This window comes from Aythya marila, assembly GCF_965140915.1.
Source record: "Aythya marila genome assembly, chromosome: Z".
Taxonomy (NCBI): domain Eukaryota; kingdom Metazoa; phylum Chordata; class Aves; order Anseriformes; family Anatidae; genus Aythya; species Aythya marila.
The window spans coordinates 70,190,792-70,210,372 of NC_139080.1; the positions used below are offsets into that span (position 1 = coordinate 70,190,792).

The window sequence follows — 19,581 nt, forward strand, 5'->3', positions numbered from 1 at the left end:
CCTTCCCTTCCCTTCCCTTCCATTTCCCACTGCTCTGGCCTCCCTTGCAGAACATCAGCTCGCCCTGGCCTGGGGAAGTGTCAGGTGCCAGAAGACAAACCTCTTTCCCACAGCGGGGCCACAGTGGTGGAGCTGACGTAACTTAATCCCCTCAGAGGTAATTTCAGCCCTTTCCTGGAGTTCAGTCACAGGCTGCGGGCCACACTTCGAGGCTCAGTTATGAAACTACCCCTGTGCACTGCCCGCCCAGCCCCAGGAGCTCTGCAGAGAGGGAAGCAGCACAGCCGGTCACTTTTGGGGTGAGGGGTCCCCTGTCCCACCGCAGCCAGCGAGACCAAGTTCCCATTTCTCCTTGTTATTCACCAGTAGCTTCCTGCCAGCTGCGAATGCTCACCTTGAGCTCCCCAAAAGTTCCCTGGTGAGTCAGTATCTGCTCAGGCGTTAGGCTTTAATTTAGTAACGCAAACCTCCTTGTTGGTGCCTTCTGGTGCCAAGGTGGTAGGAAGCTTTGAGATAGTGGCAACGTCCAAGGACGTTACAAGAGGACAACAAGTGCTGTCTGAGGGTGCTCTTTGCCACCAGCCACCTCTGTCAGTGGCCAGGCCCTAGCTGACAGCCTGCTGAGAGGTCCCAGGACAGAAGATGGAGAGCAAAGACACCGCTGTACAGTCCCTGCTGTGCAGGCACAGGCTGCAAAGGGGAGGGGGCTGCGAAACCCATCCCTTTGTTGGCACCCAAACTAGCTCTGAGGAATCGAAGGAGGTAAAAGCGTGAGAGCTCGTGGGTTTGGATAAAAACAGCTCGACAGGTAAAGCAGAAGCTGTGCGTGCAAGGAAAGCAAAGCGAGGAATCTGTTCACTGCTTCCCCTGGCAGGCAGGTGTCAGCCCCTCCCAGGAGAGCAGGGCCCGTTCCCTTCCAGCCTAGACAATCCTGTGGCTCTGTGAGCAGCAGTGTGGCCAGCAGGGCTAGGGAGGTGATCGTCCCCCTGTACTCAGCTCTGGTGAGGCCGCACCTCGAGTACTGTGTTCAGTTTTGGGCCCCTCGCTACAAGAAGGACATCGAAGACTGTTCTGAGCACCAGAGAAGGGCAACGAAGCTGGTGAGGGGCCTGGAGAACAAGTCCTACGAGGAGCGGCTGAGGGAGCTGGGCTTGTTCAGCCTGGAGAAGAGGAGGCTCAGGGGCGACCTTATCGCTCTCTATAGGTACCTCAGGGGAGGCTATAGCGAGGTGGGGGTTGGCCTGTTCTCCCACCTGCCTGGTGACAGGATGAGGGGGAATGGGCTTAAGTTGAGCCAGGGGAGGTTTAGGTTAGATGTTAGGAAGAACTTCTTTACCAAAAGGGTTGTGAGGCACTGGAACAGGCTGCCCAGGGAAGTGGTGGAGTCACCATCCCTGGAGGTCTTCAAAAGACGTTTAGATGTAGAGCTTAGGGATATGGTTTAGTGGGGACTGCTAGCGTTAGGTCAGAGGTTGGACTCGATGATCTTGAGGTCTCTTCCAACCTAGAAATTCTGTGATTGCTCCTGACAGCTCCTGGGGCAGACAAACACCCTGCGGGGCTCCGGCGGCCCCCCCGTGCCCCTGCCCTGCCCGGTGCTTCCCCTGCACCCCCGGGGGAGCTGCCCCAGCCCTGGCTCCGCCGGGCACCCAGGGGTGCGGCGCGGGGGGCGGGCCGGGGCGGGACTGCTCGGCTCGGCACGGCTCGGCACGGCTCGGCACGGCTCCCATGTGCACAGCCTGCGGGCTGCCCGACCCCCGGCCGGCAGCGGCGAGGTAGGACACCCGGCTGGGGTGGGCTGGGGTGGGCTGTGGGGCCGGGACACGCGTGGGGAGGGCGCGCCCCGGCACCTGCAGCATCCCCCCGGCTCCCCCCGCCCCGGCACCCACGCGGGGGGAACGGGGACACGGGTGTGGGGAGCATCGCGTGGGGTTGGGGAGGGGGGTTTCGGGGAGGGTGCGGCCCCACCCGGCTTTGTGCGGAGCCGTGGCTTTGTGCTGGGGTCGGGGGGCTTGGGGTGGGAGCCCGCAGGGCAGGGTGACAGCCGGGCTGCCGGCGCTGGGGGCTGCCCCGAGCCGTGGGGAGGGTTTTGGTGGCGAGGCTGAACTGGAAGAGGGAGGAGGAGGAGGAGGAGGCAGGCTGGGGTGTGCAGCGCCCTGCAAACAGGTCCCCCCCGCCGGGCAGCGCCTCGCCGAGCATCCCCCGCGGGGAGCGGTGCCCTCCCGGCTGTGCCCGGCCCCCTGACAGCCCCCTGCAGCCCCCCTAAAGAGGGTTCCCCGGGGCACCCAGCGCTGGGTGCTGTAGGGAAGGGGTTTCTGCAGAGGTCTCAGGCAGCCCTTGCGAGGGTGGGTTGGGTGTTGGCCGCCTTTTGCCTTCCCCAGGCAGGCTCCCCGGAGGGTTAACAAAGGATGGGATCATCCTGCGTAGCCCTGTTGTTCCCTTTGTTCTGCCACCGGCTGTGCCCTCTTTGGAGAGCCCTGATCCCTTGCGGTTTGATCGGAGATAGGGAGTGACTCATGGAGACACGCAGGGTGTTCATGTTTTCGTGTCTGCCTTTCAGGAAACTAAAGCAAGGCTTCAGGAGGCGAGATAGAGGTGTGAGCTGATCGCCCCGGAGAGACAAGGCGAGAAGGAGGTGCTTCCGTCGGTGCCGAGGCTGTTTGCTGGCTTAGCATCATTGCAGACGAGCTGTTACTCCACCAGCGAGGGCTGTTTCACCTTCGTTCAACCCATCAGGCCACAGCAGCAATTCAAGCCCCATCTGCTTGGATTCATCATCTGCCTCCGCCCGGGGAAACTGGAGGCGCAGGTACCCACGGGCATTTGGACAAAGAGCCAGACAGCCCCGCCGCCTGCGCCAGGGCTCTGCCTCGGGCTCCTCCTGCCCTCCCCTCCCGGCAGGCAGAGCAGCCCCGTGTGCCTGTCCCCCTTGGTTTGTCCCCCTGAGAGCAGATTTACTGGGGGACATCGGACAGCGTTGCGAACTTCTCTGCGCCTGTTAAATTTGTTAACGAGTGGAGGGGGGGTGTCTGGCTCCGTGGCGGGTTTCTGGGGGCTTGTCTCCCTGTGAGTCTTGGCACGGGGGCTGCTGCTGGATCGTGGGGGCTGCACCGGGGCCACTGTCACTTCCCTGTAGGATTTTGGGGCTGCCTGGTGCCTGGGTGCTGCCCGATGGGCCGCAGGGGGGGTGTAGGCAGAGACCTGAAGGCCTTGGGAAATGCCTGGAAGGGAAGGTGATGCTCAGCAGTGAGGCACGGCTGCCTCACTAAGGTGGATTTCGTGCTGTGTGTTGCATTGTTTGCTCCTCTGGTGTTTTTGTGTCACCTGCCCAGCCTGGTGGGCTCTGCTTTCCACAGCAGGGACTTTGTGAGGGGGGGGACCCTCATGGGATGTGGCACGGTGACAGAAGTGTGCCTCGTACAAGAAATGGGGCAGAGGGAGACCATCCCAGGACGGCTGCCCCCGGCAGCCCAGGCCCGATGCTCCACTCGAGCACCTCAGGGCACGAGGCAGGGCCGCAGGCGGCCTGCTGCTCCTCTGCCATGCCACAGAGAGGCCGTGGCGAGGAGATTTCTCCTCTTTCTGGCTCCCCACAGGTGCAGCGTGGCTGCAGAGAGCTGGCTGGGGCAGGCAATTAGGCCGGCGCGCCTTCTGCCCCTCCATGGATGCAACAGGAAAGATCATCCTGGAGGCTGCGAGGGCCGTGGGGGTGCTGACACACACCGGGCTACTCAGGCTCGCGAGCGGGAGCCAAACTGGCCTAGTATTTCCAGGGATTTCCCCTGTGCGGTATGACAGGCTTGCCAGCAGTCCTTCGTTTGGAAAATACGCCCTGCAGGGCTGTCTCCGGGTGATGCTGATGCTGACTGTTCCCAAGGCGCTTTGAATAGGACTTTCTGACCCTCAGCCAGGCACAGCTCTTTCTAAAGGGCCGGGACGTACCCGCAGCAGGAACACCTTGCAGCTCCCAGCCCTGTTCCCCCTCTCCCTCCTGAGCAGCTTTATTTCACACCGCACAGCCCAAAGCCAGGCCTCTCGGTCCATCCCTCTCCCCCTGCAGCATCCTTTTGGCCCTGTTTTGCACAAGGGTTTTTCCTGGGGCTGGAGGGTTGCCGTGCTCTTTGTCTCTGTGCCAGGAAGCACGGAGGCTCCCAGGTGCAAGGAGGTGTCCTTCTGCTCAGCGCCGTGTCTGCACTGCCTCCCTCCCCTCGGTGGGACAAAGTCACGGAGGGGGGATTATAAGGAAGGAGAAGCAGCAGAAACTCGCGGCGTCTGTGGTATTTTTATGGCCGACTTCGAGGCAAAGTCCAGGGAACCTGATTAGATAACTCCCAGGGAAGCAGGGGAGGCCGAACTCCGTCCTGCTCCTGCCGCAGGAGGCAGCACCAGGGGAGAGGCTCTCCCAGGAAGAGGAGGCGAGCCAAGGCCGCCGGGTCAGGGTTACACCTGTGAAAGCGAATACGAGATCAGCCTCCTGGCTGACAGTTGGAAAAAAGGGCGCAGGCAGGAGCCAAGTACAGGGCCTAATCCCAAGAGCAGAAATTAGGCAGTCCTGGCTCTACACACACCGTGGTTTTTACCCTCCGTGCTCCATGTCATGGTGCAGAGGGCTGAAACCCTCCCCGGCAGGGTCAGAGAGCTTTGGATGCCGTCATGGCTTTTAGGTGAGCCAGATGAGCACCTTTTTCTGACCTTGCCCTCGCTGTGGGTTGGCACACGGGTGATGCAGCAGGTGAATCTGGAGCATCTCCAAGCATGGGACAGGCGTGGCAGATCTCCCCTGAAGCTGTCTGTCCTGCTCCAGCCACACCCGGGGCTAATGTGGCCACAGAGCATGTTTGCCCATCTGCCCAAAGCACCCTTGAACCACTGCTTCCCGTGAGTCAAACCCAAAAAAAACACAAACCCTTAGGAAAGTGTAGCTGCCTTTGTGCCTGAGCTGCTGGCACAGCTGCTGTGCTCCTTTCTAAGGAACCTCATATTGATGTTGTTGGAAACGCTGTCTGGTGACACGGAAGATGTCAGGAAGGACCGATATTCCCTGTCATCCTCTGGTTTCTTCCATTCGATCTGCCCCCTGAAAGGAGCCTGTGCTGGCAACAAAATTGCAGGGTAATAGGCACAGAAAACCCAGACGGCTCTTTAATTGCAGTAGACGGATAGAAGAAGTCAAAGATTGTCTTGCTAACGTCTACTTAAATGTAATTAGTTTGCATTATTTTCCTCTGCCATTTTCTCTAATTTAATTTGAATACCAAAATACATACACGGAGGAACAAAAACAAAATCAGAATAGCATTGCTTCAAGTTCCTGTTCTCATAACATCTGGCTCCTCCTATGCATAGAGGCTTTTTTCCTCACAGTCAGGGAGGATCATAGCCTCTCACCTCACCCCTCCCACTCCGGTTGTGGTGGTGGCTCATGTTTCTCTTCGAATTTGCAGAGGTCTTGATGTCAGTAATTGATGCCTGAAGTCTTAATTGAAAAGATTGATTTTGCTAATGATAGCCTGGCATCTGACGTCTTCCACAGAAATCAATAGGAGTTTCAGTGCCTCACAGTTTTAGAAATCATGGCACTTGTTTAAAGGCTTAGCCAGGGTCTGAAGGGCTTGGCTTTATGGCCCCTCACATCTATTTGAGACTTGTGCCACCTGCCATACATTAAGCCTTGTGCAATAGCTATGGGTCTGGTGCAGCCTGCCAAGCAAACAAATTCCCCAAACGAGCAATCCCAGCCCAACCCCTCACTGAGAGGGGTAAATCCTCAGGTGGAAAGTCAACGCTTTCTTCTTTACTGGCATCCAGGTTGTGTTTTGGTGAGCTCTGGGTTTGTGTGGAGAGTAAAAGACCTCAGAAATCTCATGTATCTTTTTAGATAACAGATTCTTCAATCTGATTGACAAACCAGAACAAGATCCAGTAGCTGGAGGCAGAAGTTATTATTTGGAAAAAACGAGAGCTAGTTGTGTTTTCAGCAGCAGAGGGGGCGAATCACAGGGAGAGCTTTACAGGATGATAGATAGCTAGCAACTTGAACAAGGTGATTTTCTAAATAATGCCATCCAGCACAGACAGCAGCATTCTCTGGAAGTAGGCGACATCCTGCAGAGGTCACACTCAGGCCAGAGTTATTAGCTGGACAGGAATGGCTACAAGGGTATTTTGCTTGCTTGTAGCACCTCCACCTTTTGAGATTTTCAGAACACACCTGGACATGGCCCTGAGCAACCTGACCTGATGCAGGGGCTTAGAGCTGGGCTAGGGACCCTCAGAAGTCTCTAGCAGCCTAAATTTGTCTGTGGCTCTGTGAGGACAGTAAAATAAAAATAAAATAATAATAATAATAAAAGGAAATGCTATTAGGAAGCAAAGATCCAAGGAGTTAAACCAGGAAAACCCATACTGGGTCCCTATCTCCCATGCATCCTTCTAAGTGTATTGCTGTGTGTTGAACTTGAGAGAGTGGCTGCAATCCCTAAATTTCTGCCACAGCACATGCATCTGCTTGTGGGTCTTTCTGCTGGATGGAGGCAAAAATATCAAAGGGTGTCTGTCCTTGGGAACATTGTGGTCATCCATTCTTTGAAACGTTTCAAAGAATGTTTCAATAAACCTCTTCTTGCTGCTCGTTTGGGGAGTCTCTTAGTGCTGAGCACTTGCTTTTAGTGCCCAGCCCTTTGTGGGCTGTTAGTGGAAGAGGACTTCTTAAGCTTAATCAAGAGCAGGTCTTTTTGATGTGTAAAGAGGGAACTGAAGCAGCAATTTCTTTACCTTCTCTTTCTTCCCATTCTGAGAAGTCAGTGAAACTGAAATCATTATCTTGTGCACAGTTTTGTCTATTTCTGAGGAGTTTTCAGGTGTCATACCTGTTCTTCCTTCCCTGAAAGTATGACTTGCAACATGAACTCTTTTTTTTGTAACTTCAAGACAGCTTGTGACTTATGTATTTAAATAGTATAGCAGTGTTTATACTCTTGTTCCTGCCTGTCTTGCAGTCAGGCTCAACTGTGAGGGTTTGGAAGTTGTGGTCTCTGCCTGCCTGTGCTGTGGGGCTCTGCTGTCACTGACCACCGACAGCACGGGCAGATGACTGCACGGTGTCTTTTGGTATGTATGTCTGGAAATGTGCAAGTGCCTTAAACTCCTGAAGAAAAACAAATCTTCCAAAGGAATTTTGGAATTTCTTTCTAAATTCTGAGCTCTGTCTAAAATCCCTCCCCTTTCTTTACTGCCATATCTGCCTGTGTCATTGCCTGCTCTCCTACCTGTGCCTGGAGTTCCCTGGCATTGCAGGGCACCCTGCGTGTCCCACCTGCAGCCCTCAGGCCTGCTCAGGTACCTCTCTATGGGGCTGTTCCTGCTTGGTGTTGTCTCTCTCTGAGCAGACGTGGGGACTGGACTCTCTTCTGGCTTTGAGCAGGCTGCAGAAGTTTCCTGGAGCCTGAAGACTTTCTGTGGTGCTGAATAGCCTGAGAACACAGACACAGTTCCATGAGTGCATTGAAGTCGCCCAGGGAACACTGCATACCCCGTCAGGTACAGCGTTGCCCAGTGTGTCCTACCCAGTGTTTTTCTTCTCACTCTTCTTTACACAGACAGCCTTTGTTTCTGCTGCCTAAGGAAGCAAAATGGAATGGAAATCACATTCCAAGCTGCCTGGTCTGCATTATATCAGAAGTTCAAATGCTGCTTTAATTCACAGCCAGACTTCAAGGGCTGTGCAACCTTTCCTTTCCTTTTTTTTTTTTTTTTCTTTTTTTCTTTTTTTTTTTTTCTTTCTTACTGGCACTTTGAAATGATCAAATGATCAAATACTGTCTGGATACACCTACTGTGCAGCCGTGTCATGAATGCCTCATGCAACGCTAGGTTTCTGCAAGCTCATTGAGGACGGAGTAGTGCAGGAGAAAAGGCAGCACTGGGACAGCTGTTTACCTTGGAAAAGGTATGCCTGAGGAGGGATATGAAATGTGGCCTTTGACATATGGTAGGATGATGGGATGGAGAATTCAGATAGGGAGCGATTGTTCCTCTGTTTATCACTGCCCAGGAACTACAGGATACAGATAAACACTGGGACTCATTGACACAGGATGTTGAGGATGTGGTTCAAGAAAAGCCATTAGATGAATCTGCAGGCGGAAAATCCATTAGGGCTGGCTAAACAGACAGATAAGCCTTTGGCTCAAAAAATCCCTAAGGCACAGATGCCCAGAGCTGACTCAAAGGCAGAGAAAAGATTGTTGGTATGGATATCAGTTAAGCTGGAGAAATAGTCTGGTTTCGAAAGCAGCAGCAGTAGAGAGAGAGAGAGGAAGCCTGTAGGGTGGAGCTCAGCTGGAGTGTGGACATTGTGCTCGGGGTGCTCCTCAGCTGGGAGGGCTGGAGAAAGGTGGTGCAGGAGGACAGAGCTGGAAAATGGCTAGAACTGGTGCCAGGGGAGATGTTCAAAGAGCTGGGCACAGGCAGGAGCGAAGCATGTAGGAAATAAACTGCTATATGGGAAGAGAGGCTGGTCTTCACTGCTGATAGATGGGAGCTGTGGAGAGGGGACTGGTCACAGAGGAGAGCAGTGGCTGGGTGGTGATGCTGAAGGAAGTGATCAGAGGTGGAGTTACACCCAAAAACAATGTCAAAGAGAGCATTACCTGGAGGAGAGGAGGTCAAGAAAACAGTCATCTGAAGATGGGCACGGCTGAAGGGCAAACAGAGAGGTGTGTGTGGAAAAGCGTGCAGTGACTGAGCTCACCTAGGTCATCTCTGTGTTAACTGCAGCCACATCTACAGTGCAAGAGAAGTAGACCTGTGGCATGAAACAGGTGGTTCCAGGACTTCATACCCATAGGAACTTTGAAAGCTTTAATTTCACAGTTTACCCCATCAACAGATGGAGTTGTGATCCTGGAACACCCTTAGTTTCATCCAGAGTGCATCTTGTCTGCATGCTGCAAGACTGCTTTGCAATGCAAGCTGGAGTGTGGTAAATGGCAGTGATGAGGAGATTTGCTTCAGAAGTGTGCTCTCTGTCTGAACCAAACACTGCTCATGCACCTGCTCTGATGGATCAGGCTCAGAGTAATGCCCCTGTTTTCCCAGGCACTGTGCATTTGCCAAGCCCAGTGGGTGAGTGAATGGGCACAGCATCTCATTTCTCTGGCAGGGAAAACATAGGTAGCCCTCATACTTAGCCAGCATAAATCAAAGCTGGAGTAAGAGCTGAAAAGAGCTAAAATGGACTGGCTACTTCTGCTCCCGATGGTGAATTGATTTTCAGACTTGAGATGTGGCAGAAGAGAGCCTTTGCATCTGTTACACCCGCCTTTGCCACGCACTCTTACTGGCTTGCCATGCCTCAGATAAATGGGTCCTACTGTTAGGGAGCTCAAAAGTGGGTGAGGAATTTTCCAGAGAACAGAGAGATGTCAATTTTGATTTAATCAGTCAAAGAGAAAAGCCTCAACTGAATTATATATGTTTATATATATATAATATACCCTATATATAAAATGTATATGATTTATTTTATAGCTATATACATATATAAATATATAAAATATATAAATAACTGTATAAAATAAATATATATAAACATATATATTATATTTCGATTTATTCAGACAACAAAGAGAGAAGCCTCAACTGGAATAATAAATCAATTCCACAGGTACTATGTGTGTGTGGGAGAGCTCCCCTCACTTCTTTTTTCTTTGGCACCCTGAATGTTTTTCTATGCAGATGATGCTGTAAGGAAGGGGGAAGAACTCTGCACCTCTGGGCTTCAGAGAAGACCTCTGATGCTGCTGGCTGCCTTTCAAAGAACAAGATCCTGCTGTCATCGTTCCCAGAGGGGCAGGGAATGTTTCCCTTTGCTGCTGGCTTATGACTTGGAAATCTATGGCAGGTTTTTTTTTCTATTCCACTAGGTACCTGTGTTTGTTGCTGCCAAAAACTGATTTACCAATAGTAGAATATAGTAGTATACAACTCCTGGAGGAGTTACAGAGCCAAACTGTTCTTGCAGTGACCATGTAACAAGAAGAAAAGGATGCGGGCTGCAGCTGGAGGGAAGTAGGTCAGACACTTGAGAAGGCTTATTTCTCAGGATGGTGGTGCAGCCTTGGGACCAGGCAGGTGGGACCCTTTGTCCTTGGATGGTTTCACATCTGCCCTAATTTAGGGCTGTGGGCAGGTTTGCTGTGAGGCTGGATTGGGGACTCCCAGAGGGCAGGCCCTGTAGGCTGTCCCCTTGCCTTTCTGCTTCTGCTTTCCTTGTGTGCCAGGCTGCAGTAACTCTCCTGAGCCCTCCTGCCTTCCAGTAAGGGCTGCGTTTTCAGACATTCATCTGAAGTGTGTAGCCTCCAAGCCCCCCCCCAGAACTCAGGAGAAACATCTGCACTTGCATTTCCCCTGCCTCACTATCCCACTGGCCGCTTCATGCTTCCTCATCCATCCCGGCCCTAGTGGCACCCACGGCTCTTTGGCTAGGCAGAACAGATTTGGGAAGGTCTCTAACCTCTGGACTCCTTTAGGCACTAACCAAGGCCTTGGCATTCCCTGAAGGTGGCCAAATCCCCCAAACCAGTGATAGCTTTGCTGCTCAGACAACGTGGCAGGCTCCTGAGACCCGGCTGTGGCTTTTCAGTGGGGAACTGAGCTGTGGCTCCTGAAGCTCAGAGGCCGTCCCGGCCTTGGACAGCAGGAAGCTTCTTCCTGCGAAACAGAAGAGCAAGGGCACAGTGTTCGGGTTTCAGGAGAAACTGCTGAGCTTGCAGAAGGTCAGGTGATGAGTTTTTCAAGGCTGCCTTTCTGCCAAGAAATGTGGCAACGTCTCTTAAAGTTCGTGCGTTTCATCACTTCTTCTTTGCGCTGAGTTTTTCTTTTTGGTGGGGGTGAGGGGGCTTGGAGTTTTTATTGCTCTTCGAAACGGGGTTGTTGTATTTGCTTTTCTTTCGTAACAGAGCAGGTTCTTGCCAGGGTAGAAAAGCTCTGTGAGGTGGAATTTGCCCTCTCATTGAATTCAGCAGCACATTAGTACTCACAAGGAAGTTGATAAGCAATAATATTTTCTTTGCTGCCCAGGTAACCAGCAAAGTGAAAGAGGGTATTGTCTCTGGAGAATGCAGGCAAGTTGGCTTTATCTTTCTGGTGGAGTACACAGGCTATCTTGGTGGATGGAGCTGAACCAGGGGAAGGAGGGGCTCCCTCTCCCAAGAGGCTGGGCTGGCCCCCTCCTCTGCCTCGCTCAGCTCACCTCCTGCCCTTCCTGGGAGCTCCGATAAGCGCAATGAAAAGGAGCTGAGTTTCAGGGTCACTGTGGTTCTTAGGGAACGTGTTCACCGGCCCCATTTGTCTCTGCAGTGCCTCATCTTTCCTGTCAGAGCTTTCAGGGTAGGGGCACCACGTGCAGCAAACGTGGGACTTCTGGTGAAGGTGGAGGTCGATCAATGGAGCAGAAGTGTCCTCTTGCTCTTCAGAGGGTGGGCCCCGGTCTTCAGCGTGGTTTCTGACTGTCATTGGCTTAAAAATATCCGTGAAACAACTTCTCCCGTGGCCTGGGGGAATTCATGTGCAGCTCCCCGTGCCTGGGTGCGAGGAGCGAGCTGCCGGGGCGTGGAGCTCCAGGCGCCGCTGGCAGCAGGGTGGCAGCGACGGGGCCACCGGGTGAATCATATCATTGCTCAGGCTAGAAGAGATGCTTGTCTGTAGTCATTTCTGGGAAGTCCAGGACCTTTCAACAGTCCCTCTGCGGCAATTCCCAGCCCTGTGGCCTCCTGTGCAAGCTGCAGGCCGCATGGCCTGCCCTGTGCCTCTCCATGGCCTCGAGGTGAACACAGCCCCTCGTGGACCTGGGCGGAGGCAAATGTCGACTTCTGCACCTGGTTTGCAGCAGCTCCCTGGAGCAGTGGGAGCTGTTCTTCATGACATGGCTTCTCTTTACAATGTGCTGGGGGATCCTACCCAAAACAGCCTGAGCTTTCTTGTGGCAGCCTCCTGCCGGCTGCCTGAGGCTGTGGTTGCCCCGGTAGTTTTCCTTTTTTCTTGATTTCCTTCTTGCTCCTGGCCTCTGCCGCTAGCTGTGCTGGGATGACCCAGTTAAAAATAACCTGGCTGAGCTATTTCTGTGAGGCACATGTGCTCCCTTGCCCATCTCCCTGCTCTGCCAGCCTGATGGATGAGCACAGCCACGGAGTAATACCAGGTGGTGGGGATGTGGAAGCGCCGTGCCACCTTCGGGGAGCTCTTATCCTCGACCTTGCTGTGCATTTCTGCCTGCCTTGGGGAGTCCATTGGGGTTTCCACCGTGACTGAATATAAATGCAGCTGAAAGCTCACCCAGGAAGGCTGTGCTTGGGATTTTGCTGTCTCTACAGCGCATTATAGAGAATGGGTTTGTTTCACTCTTGGCAGCCCTAGCTCATCCCTGGCCATATGTGCTTAAAATTATTTTGAAGTCTGCAGTACTTGCTGTACCTCCTACCACGAATAAAATTTGCTCAGTGTGTATTTTGCTGAGTCTGAGGCTTTGGTTATGTCCCTGGCCCTTGGCAGACTGCCTGGGGCCCCTCACTGGAAAGATGCTCCGAGGTGAGGTGGCACCAGCCCTGAGTGTGTGTGCAGGGCTGCAGCGTGCTGCTGCTCTCCTCCTGTTCAGTATGGGACAAGCCTCTGTGAAATGTTTTCCTTCCCTGTTTCAGATGGATATTTTAGTTGGGCAGGTGGGCAAGGAAAATTGTTGGAACCCCCTTCTTGTGGTCCATGCAGATGATGCCTCCTCCCAGGGACATGAGTGAGAGCTGGTGTCCTGCCCTGGCCGGCGGGCACCAGAAGCACGGGGCAGGAGGGCCTTCTCCTGGGGCAGCTCTACTCAGCAGGGCTCTGCTCAGCTGGAGGAGGGCTCAGGCCTCACTGTTTTGTGAATGAGGAAACGGCTCACTTCCTTCTTGAGTAACTTCTTCACCCTCCACTTCATGGCCTCTGTGTTTGTGCAACGTTTATACTACAGGCAGAAGTGTTTTTTTCAGACCCAGGTTTCCAGGGCACTATACTTAAGTACTTTTTGCCACATGGCAGAGCTGCTAATATTTTTGCAGGGTTATTTCGAGCTGGATTTTCCAAAGAAAGATGTGCATCTCTGGCGTGCAGTCTCCTCTGGGATCTTGCTAGCTGTTGTCCCTTTGTCCCACCACCACCACCTCCACAGACCCTAACCCACCCACACCAGCATTAAGTCCCCCCTTTAGCCTGCAGGCTGGAGGTGACAGAGAAGCAGGTCGCATGGCTCCTGGTGTGCTCCTGGGGAGAAGGGACCCTTGTGCTCCCACAGAAGACCGATGCTCAAGCTGGTGCTAGGGATGGACACATATAAAACACTGCTTTCTGTTGTCTGCTTTCCCTCTGACAATCCAGGGGTTTGCAGGGATGGCTGAGGGGTGCTTTGGAGAAGGTTTTTTGCCAGCATCAGGGAAGGGTATTTTGATCATGGGGCTGCTTTATTTTGATAAGGAGAGGCATGCTGTGCATGCACTGTGTGGCTGGCAGGGATGGAGAGGGAGCTCGGGCAGGCTGCAGCCAGTGAGCTGCTGCATTTTGAGGCAGTGGGGAGCATGGGTGGTTCTCCAAAAGTGCACCGAACCCTTAATCTGAGCCCTCTAACAGTGGGTGTGGATCCTGTAGGAACAAAAGGCAAAGAAGGGCAAGGCAATTGATAAAATCAGGGCCCCTCAGGATGGCTGATTTAGCGGCTGGTTCCCAGCTGGCTGGTTTAAAAGGCTTCCAGCTAGTGTGGCAGATAGGGTTGTTTTTCCTAGAGTATGCCTCTGAGCAGCTGTAAAAGGGTCCTGCTGCCTGACAGAAAGGCGTGCTGAAAGGTTTTTATTTGCTGCTGTGGATGGATTGGAGTACAGATGCTCTGGAGGATGTCCTGCATTATTCATGTGGTAGATACCTTTGCTAAAAGCTAATGCACAGCCCGGAGGCTGTGGGAAGTGGTACAGTCCTTTGTGTGGTTTTGTTGATTCACTGGAGAGCCTGGACTACTCTTGATTTTTTTTATTTTTTTTCCTGAATACTGAGATTGATAAAGCAAATCGAGGAATGTGAGATCACTTAGCTAATGGCTCTTCTCCTCCTTTCTTGTATACAAACAATTGCCATCCAATATAGCTTTTTTTTTTTTTTTTAATGCATTATTCATACAAAACTGCCTGCCAGACTGGTCCTGTTTGTGAGACTTCACCCGTAACTTGGTTTTCTTGTGGCACAGAACTTAAACTGCTTCCCCGAAGGGGCTCAAGTGTCTGAGGTGAGGTCTGCATGCCAAGACACGCTTTGAAAACCGAGCACTGCAGTGACGGAGCCCCACGCGGCGCTCTCTGCCAATGCAGATGCATTAGTTTCATCTGTGAAGGCTCCTGCTGGTGGGCCTGGATGCTGGGACACCCACCTCCAGCCACGGGACACAGCGTCTGCATTTCTGTGCTGGGGTGGAGGGACCTCAGGCAGGCCGTGGTCCTCCTTGTCGTAGGAAAAGGCACAGCTGTGGCCGTGAACCAGGAGGCGAGGGCCTTTCTGTCTGTGCTGCTCTCAGAGCAATAAATCCACAGCCCCTCAGCTTGCGGCTGTGTCCGAAGTGACACATACAGCTGGCATTTAAAGCTTTGGGGCTGCTGCGTCACCACGTTGTCTGGTCGACTTTGGAACCAAAGCCATTTCTTCCTGATACTTTCTCCGTGATAGCACTCTGACTCAGCGGAGGTGGAATTTGGACGGCGAGGTGCGCTGGGGTGTGTGACCTGCCTGCCCAGCTGGGAGGGGGGCCCAGCGTCAGCTCCGTGGCTCACAGAGCCCTGGTGCAGCAGGGCTGAGATGTGCTGGGCCAGGAGCAGGAGGGCCCGTGCCTACCGAGCACCCGATTCAGGAGATGTGGGCAGCGCGAGCTCTGGGTTTGTCTCGGAGCGGTGGTTTGACACGAGCCTTGATAAAACATCTGTAAAAGCAGGAGGCTGTTTCATGTGTGCGTCTCTTACAAATTGTAGATAGCGCTGGCATTTTCGGTTTGCCTGCAGGGTTGCCTTTCTGAGGGGTGTACTCATCGTACCTTTTAAAACTGGGAGGCTGGAAGCCTGTGGGCGGGCTTTTGCAAAAAAAAAAAAAAAAAAATATAAGCTCCGAAACGTAAACCTGAGCACCTCGAATCAGTCAGGTTAGCAAAAAACATTGCTTGGGTGACGGTGGGGGACTGGAAGCAATAGCCTGAGGCAAGTCCACGTACAGAGGCAAGCGAGCTGCCTAGCACAGACCAGCAGGACCATACGGCTTGGCTGCTGTGTGCATATGGCCAGGCACTGACTGCATGGTCGGCTGCAGGGAAATAACCAGCAGACACGCTAAGCAGTAGATGATAAATTACTTTCTAAAGCAATCAAATTGGCAGAAATGCTGAAGTTTTCCATGCTTGAACAGAGTCCCCTCTAGTAGCTATTCCCACCCTTCCATTCCTGTGCAGGAAGAGAGAATTTATATTTTGAAATTAAAGGGGGGAAAAAAATTGATTGATGGTGAATAGTGTTATCTGTTGAGATGCAAAATGTGATCTGCGATAGCTCTCTGGGTTTCTAGAGCTTTCCATGTACTGCAGGGCACTATTACTTGTCCTGCTATTACCACTGGGATTTCCAGGCCTGTCCATGTGGGAATACTGTTTCAGCAGAGGCTAAAGCATGTCCTCAAACTAATACAACCACACCGGTGTTGGTGGTCAGGTTAGGCTCAATCCTGGCAGGCAGAAAGTTATCCAGACGGGGTCCGAGTACGTTGGTGTGCTGAGCAAAACCCAGTGCAGACAGCGGTGTAATGCAGCCTGTCCTCTGCATCGCTGCAGCCTCGACTTTCCGCAGGAGGAGCAGCTCGGTGCTGTGTGGCCTGAGAGGATGTGTCACGACAGGAGGCTCGCTGGTTTGTAATCAGGATGCCTGGGTGTTGCTCCAGATCCCCGAGTCACAGACAAGACGGGAGCTCTCCTCCTGCTGCAGATGAGATCTTACATGAACGATCTGCTTATTTTGAAAGTGCTGGTGACACAGAGCCAGGAGGACAGTGAGCATTTATCTTGACTTCAGACAAACGCTCAGTGCTGCCCCACTCAATCAACGTGAAGGAGCACGCACTGGATGCACCTGTCTGCAGTAAGGTGCAGGTATACCTGGCGAGGGAACCATCCAGGAAGCTTTATGTGACCACACAATTATCAAAATGTGAGAATTTATTGAGAAAAGTTTTGCAGGGTTCTCCCTGACATCCGAGGCTCTTTGGTATTTTAGCTATCAATTAGGACGAAGGAAAAAACAATAAACAGGAACCAGGAGGAGCAGGAAGCTTGCAGAAGGCAGGGCTCTGGCTTGAAATTGCCTTGATGAGCTGCAGGCATGGCATAGGAGAAACAGGATGCAGTTCAGCAGTGACAGGCCCTGGTCTTTGGGTGACACAGCACAGGCAGACCTGGAGCAGTCCTGCAGAAAAGCATCCAGGGGCTGCAGTTCGTCCCACAACCCAGCGGCACGCTGCAGCAAGAAACCTATAATTAAGAACAGGACAGGATCTGATAAATTATAAGGGATGCACCTGTTTGTCCATGCTTGTGAAGCAGAAATATGCCAGTTCCAGGTGCTGAAGAAGACTGAAAAGCTGTGCATCAGCTGCGTAGGAAAGCTTGCTGAATGGAGAAGGGAGCAGCCTTCTTCCTGTGATCTGGCTGAATAGGATAAGAAGGAGGGGACATGATTGCACGAAAGGAGATTCGGTTTTGAAAGCAGGGAAAAGCTCTGTAAGGGTGAGGACAACCGAGAGCTGGGTGAGACTCGTAGGAAGCTGGTGCCCTGTCTGTCACTGGAGGATTTTAGACGAAGATCTTTGGGTAAGCATGTAAAGAAATGAATGAGAGGAATAGGGAAAAGATGGCCTCCCAAGACCTGTGAAGATCTGCCTCTCTTCCACGAATTTATCCTTCCTGGGAGACACGTGGGCGTGTAAAGAGGGTGGTGAGAGTCTATTTAGATCTCAAGCCTGCAGCACTCAAAAAGTAGAAATTTCCCACTTTTCTCAAATCGCAACCATTTAAGGACCTTCTTGCTAACCTCACGCTTCTGTGAGGAGCTGTGCTGAGTACTGGAAAACCGAGCACGCCGTACCAGGGGGATTCTGGTGTGTGAGACCTGGCTAGGATCTACAAAACTTGCGCTGACTCTCCCTCTATCTGACTTCTTCCTGTGTGTCTGCCAGCTTTGTTCCATTTTTTATTCATTTGCCCTCGTTTTCCTCCTCCCAGCCTTCCCAGAGAACCTTCTAACACTGCTTTCCTGCTCGCCTCATAAAGTTGGATTTAAGGGAGAGGCAGCACACTGCTGCTCGGCTATTTTTGCTGCTTGCAGTCAGCTGGGCGAGTCATTGCAGCTCGTTTTCCTTCCCCCCAAGGGTGGCCTGCCTGATGAGTCCCTTTTGGGCAGTGTTCTGCGACGGGAGCTTCTCCCATCTTCACGGTGAGCACACAGAGAAAATTCTGGTCTGTTTTCACCGTGCTTCCTCAGGACACTCTCCCTCTCTCCCTAGATGTCCCCGTGCAGGTCTCAAAGCGTCGTGGTATGGCTGAGGGTGGCGGCACCTCAGGAGACCGCCTGGTTCAAACCAGGACCACCTACAGCAGGTTGCTCAGGACATGGTCTGAGTTTTCAGGCTGGGATGCAGACTCCACGGCCTCTCCTGGCAACCTGTTTGACAGCCCTTGCAGTCAAAAACTTTCTCTTGCTGTCCGACCGCCTGAAGTCAGGCTGAAGGGCCCGTGGCCCCCTGGATCCTTTTTGCCCTTTCTGAAGACAAGTGACATTTGCTCTCTTGCAGCCCTCAGGGACATCCTGGGATAGCCACGACCTTCTGAGAAAACCAGTGCTGGTCTCGATCAACGTGGGCCAGTTCCCTCAGTTCCCGTGGGTGCATCCCTTCAGGCCCTCATGCATGTCCAGTCTGTTTAATTGTTCCTCAACCTGATCCTTCTCCACTGAGGATAAGTCTTCCTTGCTCCTGACATACTCCTCAGTCCCAGGGGCCGTGGGCTTGCTGGGCTTTTGCTGATGACATACCTGTAGACATTTTCCTTGCTGCCCTTCATGTTCCTCACCAAATTCAGCTCCAAGTGGGCTTTTGGCTTTCATAAGCCCAGCCCTGCATGTCTGGACATTGTCTCTCTGTTCCTCCCAGGTTGCTTGTTCCTGCTTCCACTTTCTGTATGTATCCTTTTTTTTTTTTGGCTGATATTGTGTATTTTCTTTGAGGATTTTCTTGTTCATGCATGCAGGCCTTTGCTTCTTCTCCTGCATTTTGCTTCATTCGGGGACAGACTGTTCTTGAACCTGGAGAAGGTGATCCCTGAAAGTCCTGCTTTAGTTGTGCTTGAGAAAGAATTCAGTAGGTTTTTTTTAGACATTATTCCTTATATACTGAAATATATTTTTGTATTATCCTTCATATTTTATTGACTTGACTACAATTTCAAACTCCCTTGTTCCCAGTGCAGTGTTTTTGAATATTTCCATGCAACCTGCACGAACTTTACTGTTTTATCTGCCTCGCTTACCACTCCTTTGCAAAAACTCATCGCTTGTGCTTGGATCTACTTTCTGAGCGAAAACAGAGTTGCAGCGAATGGTTGGGATTTCTGTCTTTCCCTGGGCGAAATAAAAGGTTTGCATTTTCTCCAAGGGGGGAGCTGAAGTGCTGGAGATCTACCATGGCACCTGCATCCTTGTGTGTGCAGAGACCTTCACCATGGGGAAGCAAGAGTAGCTGGTGGGGTGTGAGCAGGATGGTCACAAATCGATGGGGCGAAGGAGTGCCTTGGCAAAGCCTCCGCCTGTTTTTACACTTCCCTGGTATTTTCAGGGGTCTCCTCCAGTTTCCTTGCAGCCTGCAGAGCAGGGACAGCCTCTCCATCTGCCTGGCGGCCTGCGGGACATGGTGTTTACGAGCACACCTCTATCATTAGTGACCCTTTCATTAAGCAGCTTACAAGCACAACCCAGGAGGCTGTCCCCAGGCTGCTGGCGAGGCGTCCCATGTCCCTCGTCCCTCGGGGCTGGAGGTGGGTGGCTCTGGCAGTGCTCCCTGCTCTGCCTGTTCTCGGGCTGTGCTGCAGGAGGCCGCAGCCACCCTCGTCTGTCCCTGGGGACGGCCTTGCTGAGAGCAGGGTGGCTGCTTGATGGTGTTTTGTCCCCTGCTTCTTACAGAATTGGGGCAGGAGGCAGGGGAGGGGGCGAGGTGTGAGGAGCTGGCTGCTCTGGTGAAATCCCCTGAGAGCAATGTTTGCGCTGGGCAGGGCAAAGGATGCAGGACCAGCTCGTGCTCCGAGGGGCTGTCTGCTCATGCCTGAACCTGATCTGTGCTTGCGTGAAGGATTCTGCCCCGTCTTCCAAAACCCTCCGGGAAACAGCGTGTGCTTTTGGCAGAGAACCGTGCCTCAGCTTAACAAGAGGGACACGTTCGCACACTGCTGCTCCTACTGGAGCCGTTTCCATTGTCCTGAGAGCTGGT

At 52.7% G+C, this 19,581-nt stretch overlaps 1 protein-coding gene across 1 annotated transcript in view; it reads left to right on the forward strand.

The window, feature by feature from the left end:
• The first annotated feature begins 2,777 nt into the window (after positions 1-2,777).
• Positions 2,778-19,581, forward strand: part of CORO2A (coronin 2A) — a 44,640-nt gene continuing 27,836 nt past the window's right edge. The window contains exon 1 of the mRNA XM_082783306.1: positions 2,778-2,809. The gene's annotated coding sequence lies outside the window, so the exon portion shown is untranslated. The remainder of the gene's footprint in view (positions 2,810-19,581) is intronic.